We start from the raw sequence: 18,622 nt of genomic DNA, 5'->3' as shown, positions 1-18,622 counted from the left end.
GGGGCAGGTCCGGCCGCCATATCGCAGGTCTTATTACATTCGGCGCCACATTGGGCGACCTGCACGCCGGATGGGGATGAAATGATGATGAACACAACACAACACCCAGTCCCTGAGCGGAGAAAATCTCCGACCCAGCCGGGAATCGAACCCGGGCCCAGAGGACGGCAATCCGTCACGCTGACCACTCAGCTACTGGGGCGGACTCTCTTAAGGTAGCCAAATGCCTCGTCAACCGGAGAAATACATCGGCAAACTCGAGAATCTCCCACCAGGAGTACTGTGACAGTCTATAGGTTGACAGATAATGGCGTATCGCTTCAGGGGAACTGGCTAGTGGAACGTTGAAAATGTGACTGTGGTAAAACGGGGAGCAACTGACAGGAGTAACTATGACTCTCTTAAGGTAGCCATATGCCTCGTCAACAGGCGAAATACATCGGCAATCTCGAGAAGCTCCCACCAGGAGTACTGTGACAGTCTATAGGTTGACAGATAATGGCGTATCGCTTCAGGGGAACTGGCTAGTGGAACCTTGAAAATGTGACTGTGGTAAAACGGGGAGCAACTGACAGGAGTAACTATGACTCTCTTAAGGTAGCCAAATGCTTCGTCAACAGGCGAAATACATCGGCAAACTCGAGAAGCTCACGGCAGGAGTACTGTGAAAGACATTAGGTTGACAGACAATGGCGTATCGCGTCAGGTGAACTGGCTAGAGGAAGCTTGAAAATGTGACTGTGGTAAAACGGGGAGCAACTGACAGGAGTAACTATGATCTCTTAAGGTAGCCAAATGCGTCGTCAACAGGCGAAATACATCGGCAAACTCGAAAATCTCCCACCAGGAGTACTGTGACAGTCTATAGGTTGACAGATAATGGCGTATCGCTTCAGGGGAACTGGCGAGAGGAAGCTTAAAATTGTGACTGTGGTGAAACGGGGAGCAACTGACAGGAGTAACTATGACTCTCTTAAGGTAGCCAAATGCCTCGTCAACAGGCGAAATACATCGGCAAACTCGAGAAGCTCCAGGCAAGAGTACTGTGAAAGACATTAGGTTGACAGACAATGGCGTATCGCGTCAGGTGAACTGGCTAGAGGAAGCTTGAAAATGTGACTTAGGTAAAACGGGGAGCAACTGACAGGAGTAACTATGACTCTCTTAAGGTAGCCAAATGCCTCGTCAACCGGAGAAATACATCGGCAAACTCGAGAAGCTCCCATCAGGAGTACTGTGAAAGTCTTTAGGTTGACAGATAATAGCGTATCGCTTCAGGGGAACTGGCTCGTGGAACGTTGAAAATGTGACAGTGGTAAAACGGGGATCAACTGACAGGAGTAACTATGACTCTCTTAAGGTATCCATATGTCTCGTCAACAGGCGAAATACATCGGCAATCTCGAGAAGCTCCCACCAGGAGTACTGTGACAGTCTATAGGTTGACAGATAATGGCGTATCGCTTCAGGGGAACTGGCTAGTGGAACCTTGAAAATGTGACTGTGGTAAAACGGGGAGCAACTGACAGGAGTAACTATGACTCTCTTAAGGTAGCCATATGCCTCGTCAACAGGCGAAATACATCGGCAATCTCGAGAAGCTCCCACCAGGAGTACTGTGACAGTCTATAGGTTGACAGATAATGGCGTATCGCTTCAGGGGAACTGGCTAGTGGAACCTTGAAAATGTGACTGTGGTAAAACGGGGAGCAACTGACAGGAGTAACTATGACTCTCTTAAGGTAGCCAAATGCTTCGTCAACAGGCGAAATACATCGGCAAACTCGAGAAGCTCACGGCAGGAGTACTGTGAAAGACATTAGGTTGACAGACAATGGCGTATCGCGTCAGGTGAACTGGCTAGAGGAAGCTTGAAAATGTGACTGTGGTAAAACGGGGAGCAACTGACAGGAGTAACTATGATCTCTTAAGGTAGCCAAATGCCTCGTCAACAGGCGAAATACATCGGCAAACTCGAGAATCTCCCACCAGGAGTACTGTGACAGTCTATAGGTTGACAAATAATGGCGTATCGCTTCAGGGGAACTGGCGAGAGGAAGCTTAAAATTGTGACTGTGGTGAAACGGGGAGCAACTGACAGGAGTAACTATGACTCTCTTAAGGTAGCCAAATGCCTCGTCAACAGGCGAAATACATCGGCAAACTCGAGAAGCTCCTGGCAAGAGTACTGTGAAAGACATTAGGTTGACAGACAATGGCGTATCGCGTCAGGTGAACTGGCTAGAGGAAGCTTGAAAATGTGACTTAGGTAAAACGGGGAGCAACTGACAGGAGTAACTATGACTCTCTTAAGGTAGCCAAATGCCTCGTCAACCGGAGAAATACATCGGCAAACTCGAGAAGCTCCCATCAGGAGTGCTGTGAAAGTCTTTAGGTTGACAGATAATAGCGTATCGCGTCAGGGGACTGGCTCGTGGAACGTTGAAAATGTGACAGTGGTAAAACGGGGAGCAACTGACAGGAGTAACTATGACTCTCTTAAGGTAGCCATATGCCTCGTCAACAGGCGAAATACATCGGCAATCTCGAGAAGCTCCCACCAGGAGTACTGTGACAGTCTATAGGTTGACAGATAATGGCGTATCGCTTCAGGGGAACTGGCTAGTGGAACCTTGAAAATGTGACTGTGGTAAAACGGGGAGCAACTGACAGGAGTAACTATGACTCTCTTAAGGTAGCCATATGCCTCGTCAACAGGCGAAATACATCGGCAATCTCGAGAAGCTCCCACCTGGAGTACTGTGACAGTCTATAGGTTGACAGATAATGGCGTATCGCTTCAGAGGAACTGGCTAGTGGAACGTTGAAAATGTGACTGTGGTAAAACGGGGAGCAACTGACAGGAGTAACTATGACTCTCTTAAGGTAGCCATATGCCTCGTCAACAGGCGAAATACATCGGCAATCTCGAGAAGCTCCCACCAGGAGTACTGTGACAGTCTATAGGTTGACAGATAATGGCGTATCGCTTCAGGGGAACTGGCTAGTGGAACCTTGAAAATGTGACTGTGGTAAAACGGGGAGCAACTGACAGGAGTAACTATGACTCTCTTAAGGTAGCCAAATGCTTCGTCAACAGGCGAAATACATCGGCAAACTCGAGAAGCTCACGGCAGGAGTACTGCGAAAGACATTAGGTTGACAGACAATGGCGTATCGCGTCAGGTGAACTGGCTAGAGGAAGCTTGAAAATGTGACTGTGGTAAAACGGGGAGCAACTGACAGGAGTAACTATGATCTCTTAAGGTAGCCAAATGCCTCGTCAACAGGCGAAATACATCGGCAAACTCGAGAATCTCCCACCAGGAGTACTGTGACAGTCTATAGGTTGACAAATAATGGCGTATCGCTTCAGGGGAACTGGCGAGAGGAAGCTTAAAATTGTGACTGTGGTGAAACGGGGAGCAACTGACAGGAGTAACTATGACTCTCTTAAGGTAGCCAAATGCCTCGTCAACAGGCGAAATACATCGGCAAACTCGAGAAGCTCCTGGCAAGAGTACTGTGAAAGACATTAGGTTGACAGACAATGGCGTATCGCGTCAGGTGAACTGGCTAGAGGAAGCTTGAAAATGTGACTTAGGTAAAACGGGGAGCAACTGACAGGAGTAACTATGACTCTCTTAAGGTAGCCAAATGCCTCGTCAACCGGAGAAATACATCGGCAAACTCGAGAAGCTCCCATCAGGAGTGCTGTGAAAGTCTTTAGGTTGACAGATAATAGCGTATCGCGTCAGGGGACTGGCTCGTGGAACGTTGAAAATGTGACAGTGGTAAAACGGGGAGCAACTGACAGGAGTAACTATGACTCTCTTAAGGTAGCCATATGCCTCGTCAACAGGCGAAATACATCGGCAATCTCGAGAAGCTCCCACCAGGAGTACTGTGACAGTCTATAGGTTGACAGATAATGGCGTATCGCTTCAGGGGAACTGGCTAGTGGAACCTTGAAAATGTGACTGTGGTAAAACGGGGAGCAACTGACAGGAGTAACTATGACTCTCTTAAGGTAGCCATATGCCTCGTCAACAGGCGAAATACATCGGCAATCTCGAGAAGCTCCCACCTGGAGTACTGTGACAGTCTATAGGTTGACAGATAATGGCGTATCGCTTCAGAGGAACTGGCTAGTGGAACGTTGAAAATGTGACTGTGGTAAAACGGGGAGCAACTGACAGGAGTAACTATGACTCTCTTAAGGTAGCCATATGCCTCGTCAACAGGCGAAATACATCGGCAATCTCGAGAAGCTCCCACCAGGAGTACTGTGACAGTCTATAGGTTGACAGATAATGGCGTATCGCTTCAGGGGAACTGGCTAGTGGAACCTTGAAAATGTGACTGTGGTAAAACGGGGAGCAACTGACAGGAGTAACTATGACTCTCTTAAGGTAGCCAAATGCTTCGTCAACAGGCGAAATACATCGGCAAACTCGAGAAGCTCACGGCAGGAGTACTGTGAAAGACATTAGGTTGACAGACAATGGCGTATCGCGTCAGGTGAACTGGCTAGAGGAAGCTTGAAAATGTGACTGTGGTAAAACGGGGAGCAACTGACAGGAGTAACTATGATCTCTTAAGGTAGCCAAATGCCTCGTCAACAGGCGAAATACATCGGCAAACTCGAGAATCTCCCACCAGGAGTACTGTGACAGTCTATAGGTTGACAAATAATGGCGTATCGCTTCAGGGGAACTGGCGAGAGGAAGCTTAAAATTGTGACTGTGGTGAAACGGGGAGCAACTGACAGGAGTAACTATGACTCTCTTAAGGTAGCCAAATGCCTCGTCAACAGGCGAAATACATCGGCAAACTCGAGAAGCTCCTGGCAAGAGTACTGTGAAAGACATTAGGTTGACAGACAATGGCGTATCGCGTCAGGTGAACTGGCTAGAGGAAGCTTGAAAATGTGACTTAGGTAAAACGGGGAGCAACTGACAGGAGTAACTATGACTCTCTTAAGGTAGCCAAATGCCTCGTCAACCGGAGAAATACATCGGCAAACTCGAGAAGCTCCCATCAGGAGTGCTGTGAAAGTCTTTAGGTTGACAGATAATAGCGTATCGCGTCAGGGGACTGGCTCGTGGAACGTTGAAAATGTGACAGTGGTAAAACGGGGAGCAACTGACAGGAGTAACTATGACTCTCTTAAGGTAGCCATATGCCTCGTCAACAGGCGAAATACATCGGCAATCTCGAGAAGCTCCCACCAGGAGTACTGTGACAGTCTATAGGTTGACAGATAATGGCGTATCGCTTCAGGGGAACTGGCTAGTGGAACCTTGAAAATGTGACTGTGGTAAAACGGGGAGCAACTGACAGGAGTAACTATGACTCTCTTAAGGTAGCCATATGCCTCGTCAACAGGCGAAATACATCGGCAATCTCGAGAAGCTCCCACCTGGAGTACTGTGACAGTCTATAGGTTGACTGATAATGGCGTATCGCTTCAGAGGAACTGGCTAGTGGAACGTTGAAAATGTGACTGTGGTAAAACGGGGAGCAACTGACAGGAGTAACTATGACTCTCTTAAGGTAGCCATATGCCTCGTCAACAGGCGAAATACATCGGCAATCTCGAGAAGCTCCCACCAGGAGTACTGTGACAGTCTATAGGTTGACAGATAATGGCGTATCGCTTCAGGGGAACTGGCTAGTGGAACCTTGAAAATGTGACTGTGGTAAAACGGGGAGCAACTGACAGGAGTAACTATGACTCTCTTAAGGTAGCCAAATGCTTCGTCAACAGGCGAAATACATCGGCAAACTCGAGAAGCTCACGGCAGGAGTACTGTGAAAGACATTAGGTTGACAGACAATGGCGTATCGCGTCAGGTGAACTGGCTAGAGGAAGCTTGAAAATGTGACTGTGGTAAAACGGGGAGCAACTGACAGGAGTAACTATGATCTCTTAAGGTAGCCAAATGCCTCGTCAACAGGCGAAATACATCGGCAAACTCGAGAATCTCCCACCAGGAGTACTGTGACAGTCTATAGGTTGACAAATAATGGCGTATCGCTTCAGGGGAACTGGCGAGAGGAAGCTTAAAATTGTGACTGTGGTGAAACGGGGAGCAACTGACAGGAGTAACTATGACTCTCTTAAGGTAGCCAAATGCCTCGTCAACAGGCGAAATACATCGGCAAACTCGAGAAGCTCCTGGCAAGAGTACTGTGAAAGACATTAGGTTGACAGACAATGGCGTATCGCGTCAGGTGAACTGGCTAGAGGAAGCTTGAAAATGTGACTTAGGTAAAACGGGGAGCAACTGACAGGAGTAACTATGACTCTCTTAAGGTAGCCAAATGCCTCGTCAACCGGAGAAATACATCGGCAAACTCGAGAAGCTCCCATCAGGAGTGCTGTGAAAGTCTTTAGGTTGACAGATAATAGCGTATCGCGTCAGGGGACTGGCTCGTGGAACGTTGAAAATGTGACAGTGGTAAAACGGGGAGCAACTGACAGGAGTAACTATGACTCTCTTAAGGTAGCCATATGCCTCGTCAACAGGCGAAATACATCGGCAATCTCGAGAAGCTCCCACCAGGAGTACTGTGACAGTCTATAGGTTGACAGATAATGGCGTATCGCTTCAGGGGAACTGGCTAGTGGAACCTTGAAAATGTGACTGTGGTAAAACGGGGAGCAACTGACAGGAGTAACTATGACTCTCTTAAGGTAGCCATATGCCTCGTCAACAGGCGAAATACATCGGCAATCTCGAGAAGCTCCCACCTGGAGTACTGTGACAGTCTATAGGTTGACAGAGAATGGCGTATCGCTTCAGAGGAACTGGCTAGTGGAACGTTGAAAATGTGACTGTGGTAAAACGGGGAGCAACTGACAGGAGTAACTATGATCTCTTAAGGTAGCCAAATGCCTCGTCAACAGGCGAAATACATCGGCAAACTCGAGAATCTCCCACCAGGAGTACTGTGACAGTCTATAGGTTGACAAATAATGGCGTATCGCTTCAGGGGAACTGGCGAGAGGAAGCTTAAAATTGTGACTGTGGTGAAACGGGGAGCAACTGACAGGAGTAACTATGACTCTCTTAAGGTAGCCAAATGCCTCGTCAACAGGCGAAATACATCGGCAAACTCGAGAAGCTCCTGGCAAGAGTACTGTGAAAGACATTAGGTTGACAGACAATGGCGTATCGCGTCAGGTGAACTGGCTAGAGGAAGCTTGAAAATGTGACTTAGGTAAAACGGGGAGCAACTGACAGGAGTAACTATGACTCTCTTAAGGTAGCCAAATGCCTCGTCAACCGGAGAAATACATCGGCAAACTCGAGAAGCTCCCATCAGGAGTGCTGTGAAAGTCTTTAGGTTGACAGATAATAGCGTATCGCGTCAGGGGACTGGCTCGTGGAACGTTGAAAATGTGACAGTGGTAAAACGGGGAGCAACTGACAGGAGTAACTATGACTCTCTTAAGGTAGCCATATGCCTCGTCAACAGGCGAAATACATCGGCAATCTCGAGAAGCTCCCACCAGGAGTACTGTGACAGTCTATAGGTTGACAGATAATGGCGTATCGCTTCAGGGGAACTGGCTAGTGGAACCTTGAAAATGTGACTGTGGTAAAACGGGGAGCAACTGACAGGAGTAACTATGACTCTCTTAAGGTAGCCATATGCCTCGTCAACAGGCGAAATACATCGGCAATCTCGAGAAGCTCCCACCTGGAGTACTGTGACAGTCTATAGGTTGACAGATAATGGCGTATCGCTTCAGAGGAACTGGCTAGTGGAACGTTGAAAATGTGACTGTGGTAAAACGGGGAGCAACTGACAGGAGTAACTATGACTCTCTTAAGGTAGCCATATGCCTCGTCAACAGGCGAAATACATCGGCAATCTCGAGAAGCTCCCACCAGGAGTACTGTGACAGTCTATAGGTTGACAGATAATGGCGTATCGCTTCAGGGGAACTGGCTAGTGGAACCTTGAAAATGTGACTGTGGTAAAACGGGGAGCAACTGACAGGAGTAACTATGACTCTCTTAAGGTAGCCAAATGCTTCGTCAACAGGCGAAATACATCGGCAAACTCGAGAAGCTCACGGCAGGAGTACTGTGAAAGACATTAGGTTGACAGACAATGGCGTATCGCGTCAGGTGAACTGGCTAGAGGAAGCTTGAAAATGTGACTGTGGTAAAACGGGGAGCAACTGACAGGAGTAACTATGATCTCTTAAGGTAGCCAAATGCCTCGTCAACAGGCGAAATACATCGGCAAACTCGAGAATCTCCCACCAGGAGTACTGTGACAGTCTATAGGTTGACAAATAATGGCGTATCGCTTCAGGGGAACTGGCGAGAGGAAGCTTAAAATTGTGACTGTGGTGAAACGGGGAGCAACTGACAGGAGTAACTATGACTCTCTTAAGGTAGCCAAATGCCTCGTCAACAGGCGAAATACATCGGCAAACTCGAGAAGCTCCTGGCAAGAGTACTGTGAAAGACATTAGGTTGACAGACAATGGCGTATCGCGTCAGGTGAACTGGCTAGAGGAAGCTTGAAAATGTGACTTAGGTAAAACGGGGAGCAACTGACAGGAGTAACTATGACTCTCTTAAGGTAGCCAAATGCCTCGTCAACCGGAGAAATACATCGGCAAACTCGAGAAGCTCCCATCAGGAGTGCTGTGAAAGTCTTTAGGTTGACAGATAATAGCGTATCGCGTCAGGGGACTGGCTCGTGGAACGTTGAAAATGTGACAGTGGTAAAACGGGGAGCAACTGACAGGAGTAACTATGACTCTCTTAAGGTAGCCATATGCCTCGTCAACAGGCGAAATACATCGGCAATCTCGAGAAGCTCCCACCAGGAGTACTGTGACAGTCTATAGGTTGACAGATAATGGCGTATCGCTTCAGGGGAACTGGCTAGTGGAACCTTGAAAATGTGACTGTGGTAAAACGGGGAGCAACTGACAGGAGTAACTATGACTCTCTTAAGGTAGCCATATGCCTCGTCAACAGGCGAAATACATCGGCAATCTCGAGAAGCTCCCACCTGGAGTACTGTGACAGTCTATAGGTTGACAGATAATGGCGTATCGCTTCAGAGGAACTGGCTAGTGGAACGTTGAAAATGTGACTGTGGTAAAACGGGGAGCAACTGACAGGAGTAACTATGACTCTCTTAAGGTAGCCATATGCCTCGTCAACAGGCGAAATACATCGGCAATCTCGAGAAGCTCCCACCAGGAGTACTGTGACAGTCTATAGGTTGACAGATAATGGCGTATCGCTTCAGGGGAACTGGCTAGTGGAACCTTGAAAATGTGACTGTGGTAAAACGGGGAGCAACTGACAGGAGTAACTATGACTCTCTTAAGGTAGCCAAATGCTTCGTCAACAGGCGAAATACATCGGCAAACTCGAGAAGCTCACGGCAGGAGTACTGTGAAAGACATTAGGTTGACAGACAATGGCGTATCGCGTCAGGTGAACTGGCTAGAGGAAGTTTGAAAATGTGACTGTGGTAAAACGGGGAGCAACTGACAGGAGTAACTATGATCTCTTAAGGTAGCCAAATGCCTCGTCAACAGGCGAAATACATCGGCAAACTCGAGAATCTCCCACCAGGAGTACTGTGACAGTCTATAGGTTGACAAATAATGGCGTATCGCTTCAGGGGAACTGGCGAGAGGAAGCTTAAAATTGTGACTGTGGTGAAACGGGGAGCAACTGACAGGAGTAACTATGACTCTCTTAAGGTAGCCAAATGCCTCGTCAACAGGCGAAATACATCGGCAAACTCGAGAAGCTCCTGGCAAGAGTACTGTGAAAGACATTAGGTTGACAGACAATGGCGTATCGCGTCAGGTGAACTGGCTAGAGGAAGCTTGAAAATGTGACTTAGGTAAAACGGGGAGCAACTGACAGGAGTAACTATGACTCTCTTAAGGTAGCCAAATGCCTCGTCAACCGGAGAAATACATCGGCAAACTCGAGAAGCTCCCATCAGGAGTGCTGTGAAAGTCTTTAGGTTGACAGATAATAGCGTATCGCGTCAGGGGACTGGCTCGTGGAACGTTGAAAATGTGACAGTGGTAAAACGGGGAGCAACTGACAGGAGTAACTATGACTCTCTTAAGGTAGCCATATGCCTCGTCAACAGGCGAAATACATCGGCAATCTCGAGAAGCTCCCACCAGGAGTACTGTGACAGTCTATAGGTTGACAGATAATGGCGTATCGCTTCAGGGGAACTGGCTAGTGGAACCTTGAAAATGTGACTGTGGTAAAACGGGGAGCAACTGACAGGAGTAACTATGACTCTCTTAAGGTAGCCATATGCCTCGTCAACAGGCGAAATACATCGGCAATCTCGAGAAGCTCCCACCTGGAGTACTGTGACAGTCTATAGGTTGACAGATAATGGCGTATCGCTTCAGAGGAACTGGCTAGTGGAACGTTGAAAATGTGACTGTGGTAAAACGGGGAGCAACTGACAGGAGTAACTATGACTCTCTTAAGGTAGCCATATGCCTCGTCAACAGGCGAAATACATCGGCAATCTCGAGAAGCTCCCACCAGGAGTACTGTGACAGTCTATAGGTTGACAGATAATGGCGTATCGCTTCAGGGGAACTGGCTAGTGGAACCTTGAAAATGTGACTGTGGTAAAACGGGGAGCAACTGACAGGAGTAACTATGACTCTCTTAAGGTAGCCAAATGCTTCGTCAACAGGCGAAATACATCGGCAAACTCGAGAAGCTCACGGCAGGAGTACTGTGAAAGACATTAGGTTGACAGACAATGGCGTATCGCGTCAGGTGAACTGGCTAGAGGAAGCTTGAAAATGTGACTGTGGTAAAACGGGGAGCAACTGACAGGAGTAACTATGATCTCTTAAGGTAGCCAAATGCCTCGTCAACAGGCGAAATACATCGGCAAACTCGAGAATCTCCCACCAGGAGTACTGTGACAGTCTATAGGTTGACAAATAATGGCGTATCGCTTCAGGGGAACTGGCGAGAGGAAGCTTAAAATTGTGACTGTGGTGAAACGGGGAGCAACTGACAGGAGTAACTATGACTCTCTTAAGGTAGCCAAATGCCTCGTCAACAGGCGAAATACATCGGCAAACTCGAGAAGCTCCTGGCAAGAGTACTGTGAAAGACATTAAGTTGACAGACAATGGCGTATCGCGTCAGGTGAACTGGCTAGAGGAAGCTTGAAAATGTGACTTAGGTAAAACGGGGAGCAACTGACAGGAGTAACTATGACTCTCTTAAGGTAGCCAAATGCCTCGTCAACCGGAGAAATACATCGGCAAACTCGAGAAGCTCCCATCAGGAGTGCTGTGAAAGTCTTTAGGTTGACAGATAATAGCGTATCGCGTCAGGGGACTGGCTCGTGGAACGTTGAAAATGTGACAGTGGTAAAACGGGGAGCAACTGACAGGAGTAACTATGACTCTCTTAAGGTAGCCATATGCCTCGTCAACAGGCGAAATACATCGGCAATCTCGAGAAGCTCCCACCAGGAGTACTGTGACAGTCTATAGGTTGACAGATAATGGCGTATCGCTTCAGGGGAACTGGCTAGTGGAACCTTGAAAATGTGACTGTGGTAAAACGGGGAGCAACTGACAGGAGTAACTATGACTCTCTTAAGGTAGCCATATGCCTCGTCAACAGGCGAAATACATCGGCAATCTCGAGAAGCTCCCACCTGGAGTACTGTGACAGTCTATAGGTTGACAGAGAATGGCGTATCGCTTCAGAGGAACTGGCTAGTGGAACGTTGAAAATGTGACTGTGGTAAAACGGGGAGCAACTGACAGGAGTAACTATGACTCTCTTAAGGTAGCCATATGCCTCGTCAACAGGCGAAATACATCGGCAATCTCGAGAAGCTCCCACCAGGAGTACTGTGACAGTCTATAGGTTGACAGATAATGGCGTATCGCTTCAGGGGAACTGGCTAGTGGAACCTTGAAAATGTGACTGTGGTAAAACGGGGAGCAACTGACAGGAGTAACTATGACTCTCTTAAGGTAGCCAAATGCCTCGTCAACCGGAGAAATACATCGGCAAACTCGAGAAGCTCCCATCAGGAGTGCTGTGAAAGTCTTTAGGTTGACAGATAATAGCGTATCGCGTCAGGGGACTGGCTCGTGGAACGTTGAAAATGTGACAGTGGTAAAACGGGGAGCAACTGACAGGAGTAACTATGACTCTCTTAAGGTAGCCATATGCCTCGTCAACAGGCGAAATACATCGGCAATCTCGAGAAGCTCCCACCAGGAGTACTGTGACAGTCTATAGGTTGACAGATAATGGCGTATCGCTTCAGGGGAACTGGCTAGTGGAACCTTGAAAATGTGACTGTGGTAAAACGGGGAGCAACTGACAGGAGTAACTATGACTCTCTTAAGGTAGCCAAATGCTTCGTCAACAGGCGAAATACATCGGCAAACTCGAGAAGCTCACGGCAGGAGTACTGTGAAAGACATTAGGTTGACAGACAATGGCGTATCGCGTCAGGTGAACAGGCTAGAGGAAGCTTGAAAATGTGACTGTGGTAAAACGGGGAGCAACTGACAGGAGTAACTATGATCTCTTAAGGTAGCCAAATGCCTCGTCAACAGGCGAAATACATCGGCAAACTCGAGAATCTCCCACCAGGAGTACTGTGACAGTCTATAGGTTGACAAATAATGGCGTATCGCTTCAGGGGAACTGGCGAGAGGAAGCTTAAAATTGTGACTGTGGTGAAACGGGGAGCAACTGACAGGAGTAACTATGACTCTCTTAAGGTAGCCAAATGCCTCGTCAACAGGCGAAATACATCGGCAAACTCGAGAAGCTCCTGGCAAGAGTACTGTGAAAGACATTAGGTTGACAGACAATGGCGTATCGCGTCAGGTGAACTGGCTAGAGGAAGCTTGAAAATGTGACTTAGGTAAAACGGGGAGCAACTGACAGGAGTAACTATGACTCTCTTAAGGTAGCCAAATGCCTCGTCAACCGGAGAAATACATCGGCAAACTCGAGAAGCTCCCATCAGGAGTGAGGTGAAAGTCTTTAGGTTGACAGATAATAGCGTATCGCGTCAGGGGACTGGCTCGTGGAACGTTGAAAATGTGACAGTGGTAAAACGGGGAGCAACTGACAGGAGTAACTATGACTCTCTTAAGGTAGCCATATGCCTCGTCAACAGGCGAAATACATCGGCAATCTCGAGAAGCTCCCACCAGGAGTACTGTGACAGTCTATAGGTTGACAGATAATGGCGTATCGCTTCAGGGGAACTGGCTAGTGGAACCTTGAAAATGTGACTGTGGTAAAACGGGGAGCAACTGACAGGAGTAACTATGACTCTCTTAAGGTAGCCATATGCCTCGTCAACAGGCGAAATACATCGGCAATCTCGAGAAGCTCCCACCTGGAGTACTGTGACAGTCTATAGGTTGACAGATAATGGCGTATCGCTTCAGAGGAACTGGCTAGTGGAACGTTGAAAATGTGACTGTGGTAAAACGGGGAGCAACTGACAGGAGTAACTATGACTCTCTTAAGGTAGCCATATGCCTCGTCAACAGGCGAAATACATCGGCAATCTCGAGAAGCTCCCACCAGGAGTACTGTGACAGTCTATAGGTTGACAGATAATGGCGTATCGCTTCAGGGGAACTGGCTAGTGGAACCTTGAAAATGTGACTGTGGTAAAACGGGGAGCAACTGACAGGAGTAACTATGACTCTCTTAAGGTAGCCAAATGCTTCGTCAACAGGCGAAATACATCGGCAAACTCGAGAAGCTCACGGCAGGAGTACTGTGAAAGACATTAGGTTGACAGACAATGGCGTATCGCGTCAGGTGAACTGGCTAGAGGAAGCTTGAAAATGTGACTGTGGTAAAACGGGGAGCAACTGACAGGAGTAACTATGATCTCTTAAGGTAGCCAAATGCCTCGTCAACAGGCGAAATACATCGGCAAACTCGAGAATCTCCCACCAGGAGTACTGTGACAGTCTATAGGTTGACAAATAATGGCGTATCGCTTCAGGGGAACTGGCGAGAGGAAGCTTAAAATTGTGACTGTGGTGAAACGGGGAGCAACTGACAGGAGTAACTATGACTCTCTTAAGGTAGCCAAATGCCTCGTCAACAGGCGAAATACATCGGCAAACTCGAGAAGCTCCTGGCAAGAGTACTGTGAAAGACATTAGGTTGACAGACAATGGCGTATCGCGTCAGGTGAACTGGCTAGAGGAAGCTAGAAAATGTGACTTAGGTAAAACGGGGAGCAACTGACAGGAGTAACTATGACTCTCTTAAGGTAGCCAAATGCCTCGTCAACCGGAGAAATACATCGGCAAACTCGAGAAGCTCCCATCAGGAGTGCTGTGAAAGTCTTTAGGTTGACAGATAATAGCGTATCGCGTCAGGGGACTGGCTCGTGGAACGTTGAAAATGTGACAGTGGTAAAACGGGGAGCAACTGACAGGAGTAACTATGACTCTCTTAAGGTAGCCATATGCCTCGTCAACAGGCGAAATACATCGGCAATCTCGAGAAGCTCCCACCAGGAGTACTGTGACAGTCTATAGGTTGACAGATAATGGCGTATCGCTTCAGGGGAACTGGCTAGTGGAACCTTGAAAATGTGACTGTGGTAAAACGGGGAGCAACTGACAGGAGTAACTATGACTCTCTTAAGGTAGCCATATGCCTCGTCAACAGGCGAAATACATCGGCAATCTCGAGAAGCTCCCACCAGGAGTACTGTGACAGTCTATAGGTTGACAGATAATGGCGTATCGCTTCAGAGGAACTGGCTAGTGGAACGTTGAAAATGTGACTGTGGTAAAACGGGGAGGAACTGACAGGAGTAACTATGACTCTCTTAAGGTAGCCATATGCCTCGTCAACAGGCGAAATACATCGGCAATCTCGAGAAGCTCCCACCAGGAGTACTGTGACAGTCTATAGGTTGACAGATAATGGCGTATCGCTTCAGGGGAACTGGCTAGTGGAACCTTGAAAATGTGACTGTGGTAAAACGGGGAGCAACTGACAGGAGTAACTATGACTCTCTTAAGGTAGCCAAATGCTTCGTCAACAGGCGAAATACATCGGCAAACTCGAGAAGCTCACGGCAGGAGTACTGTGAAAGACATTAGGTTGACAGACAATGGCGTATCGCGTCAGGTGAACTGGCTAGAGGAAGCTTGAAAATGTGACTGTGGTAAAACGGGGAGCAACTGACAGGAGTAACTTTGATCTCTTAAGGTAGCCAAATGCCTCGTCAACAGGCGAAATACATCGGCAAACTCGAGAATCTCCCACCAGGAGTACTGTGACAGTCTATAGGTTGACAAATAATGGCGTATCGCTTCAGGGGAACTGGCTCGTGGAACGTTGAAAATGTGACAGTGGTAAAACGGGGATCAACTGACAGGAGTAACTATGACTCTCTTAAGGTATCCATATGTCTCGTCAACAGGCGAAATACATCGGCAATCTCGAGAAGCTCCTGGCAAGAGTACTGTGAAAGACATTAGGTTGACAGACAATGGCGTATCGCGTCAGGTGAACTGGCTAGAGGAAGCTTGAAAATGTGACTTAGGTAAAACGGGGAGCAACTGACAGGAGTAACTATGACTCTCTTAAGGTAGCCAAATGCCTCGTCAACCGGAGAAATACATCGGCAAACTCGAGAAGCTCCCATCAGGAGTGAGGTGAAAGTCTTTAGGTTGACAGATAATAGCGTATCGCGTCAGGGGACTGGCTCGTGGAACGTTGAAAATGTGACAGTGGTAAAACGGGGAGCAACTGACAGGAGTAACTATGACTCTCTTAAGGTAGCCATATGCCTCGTCAACAGGCGAAATACATCGGCAATCTCGAGAAGCTCCCACCAGGAGTACTGTGACAGTCTATAGGTTGACAGATAATGGCGTATCGCTTCAGGGGAACTGGCTAGTGGAACCTTGAAAATGTGACTGTGGTAAAACGGGGAGCAACTGACAGGAGTAACTATGACTCTCTTAAGGTAGCCATATGCCTCGTCAACAGGCGAAATACATCGGCAATCTCGAGAAGCTCCCACCTGGAGTACTGTGACAGTCTATAGGTTGACAGATAATGGCGTATCGCTTCAGAGGAACTGGCTAGTGGAACGTTGAAAATGTGACTGTGGTAAAACGGGGAGCAACTGACAGGAGTAACTATGACTCTCTTAAGGTAGCCATATGCCTCGTCAACAGGCGAAATACATCGGCAATCTCGAGAAGCTCCCACCAGGAGTACTGTGACAGTCTATAGGTTGACAGATAATGGCGTATCGCTTCAGGGGAACTGGCTAGTGGAACCTTGAAAATGTGACTGTGGTAAAACGGGGAGCAACTGACAGGAGTAACTATGACTCTCTTAAGGTAGCCAAATGCTTCGTCAACAGGCGAAATACATCGGCAAACTCGAGAAGCTCACGGCAGGAGTACTGTGAAAGACATTAGGTTGACAGACAATGGCGTATCGCGTCAGGTGAACTGGCTAGAGGAAGCTTGAAAATGTGACTGTGGTAAAACGGGGAGCAACTGACAGGAGTAACTATGATCTCTTAAGGTAGCCAAATGCCTCGTCAACAGGCGAAATACATCGGCAAACTCGAGAATCTCCCACCAGGAGTACTGTGACAGTCTATAGGTTGACAAATAATGGCGTATCGCTTCAGGGGAACTGGCGAGAGGAAGCTTAAAATTGTGACTGTGGTGAAACGGGGAGCAACTGACAGGAGTAACTATGACTCTCTTAAGGTAGCCAAATGCCTCGTCAACAGGCGAAATACATCGGCAAACTCGAGAAGCTCCTGGCAAGAGTACTGTGAAAGACATTAGGTTGACAGACAATGGCGTATCGCGTCAGGTGAACTGGCTAGAGGAAGCTAGAAAATGTGACTTAGGTAAAACGGGGAGCAACTGACAGGAGTAACTATGACTCTCTTAAGGTAGCCAAATGCCTCGTCAACCGGAGAAATACATCGGCAAACTCGAGAAGCTCCCATCAGGAGTGCTGTGAAAGTCTTTAGGTTGACAGATAATAGCGTATCGCGTCAGGGGACTGGCTCGTGGAACGTTGAAAATGTGACAGTGGTAAAACGGGGAGCAACTGACAGGAGTAACTATGACTCTCTTAAGGTAGCCATATGCCTCGTCAACAGGCGAAATACATCGGCAATCTCGAGAAGCTCCCACCAGGAGTACTGTGACAGTCTATAGGTTGACAGATAATGGCGTATCGCTTCAGGGGAACTGGCTAGTGGAACCTTGAAAATGTGACTGTGGTAAAACGGGGAGCAACTGACAGGAGTAACTATGACTCTCTTAAGGTAGCCATATGCCTCGTCAACAGGCGAAATACATCGGCAATCTCGAGAAGCTCCCACCAGGAGTACTGTGACAGTCTATAGGTTGACAGATAATGGCGTATCGCTTCAGAGGAACTGGCTAGTGGAACGTTGAAAATGTGACTGTGGTAAAACGGGGAGGAACTGACAGGAGTAACTATGACTCTCTTAAGGTAGCCATATGCCTCGTCAACAGGCGAAATACATCGGCAATCTCGAGAAGCTCCCACCAGGAGTACTGTGACAGTCTATAGGTTGACAGATAATGGCGTATCGCTTCAGGGGAACTGGCTAGTGGAACCTTGAAAATGTGACTGTGGTAAAACGGGGAGCAACTGACAGGAGTAACTATGACTCTCTTAAGGTAGCCAAATGCTTCGTCAACAGGCGAAATACATCGGCAAACTCGAGAAGCTCACGGCAGGAGTACTGTGAAAGACATTAGGTTGACAGACAATGGCGTATCGCGTCAGGTGAACTGGCTAGAGGAAGCTTGAAAATGTGACTGTGGTAAAACGGGGAGCAACTGACAGGAGTAACTTTGATCTCTTAAGGTAGCCAAATGCCTCGTCAACAGGCGAAATACATCGGCAAACTCGAGAATCTCCCACCAGGAGTACTGTGACAGTCTATAGGTTGACAAATAATGGCGTATCGCTTCAGGGGAACTGGCTCGTGGAACGTTGAAAATGTGACAGTGGTAAAACGGGGATCAACTGACAGGAGTAACTATGACTCTCTTAAGGTATCCATATGTCTCGTCAACAGGCGAAATACATCGGCAATCTCGAGAAGCTCCCACCAGGAGTACTGTGACAGTCTATAGGTTGACAGATAATGGCGTATCGCTTCAGGGGAACTGGCTAGTGGAACCTTGAAAATGTGACTGTGGTAAAACGGGGAGCAACTGACAGGAGTAACTATGACTCTCTTAAGGTAGCCAAATGCTTCGTCAACAGGCGAAATACATCGGCAAACTCGAGAAGCTCACGGCAGGAGTACTGTGAAAGACATTAGGTTGACAGACAATGGCGTATCGCGTCAGGTGAACTGGCTAGAGGAAGCTTGAAAATGTGACTGTGGTAAAACGGGGAGCAACTGACCGGAGTAACTATGATCTCTTAAGGTAGCCAAATGCCTCGTCAACAGGCGAAATACATCGGCAAACTCGAGAATCTCCCACCAGGAGTACTGTGACAGTCTATAGGTTGACAAATAATGGCGT

The sequence above is a fragment of the Schistocerca serialis genome, chromosome 3, assembly GCF_023864345.2.
Source record: "Schistocerca serialis cubense isolate TAMUIC-IGC-003099 chromosome 3, iqSchSeri2.2, whole genome shotgun sequence".
NCBI lineage: Eukaryota > Metazoa > Arthropoda > Insecta > Orthoptera > Acrididae > Schistocerca > Schistocerca serialis.
This window is presented reverse-complemented; position numbering follows the sequence as displayed.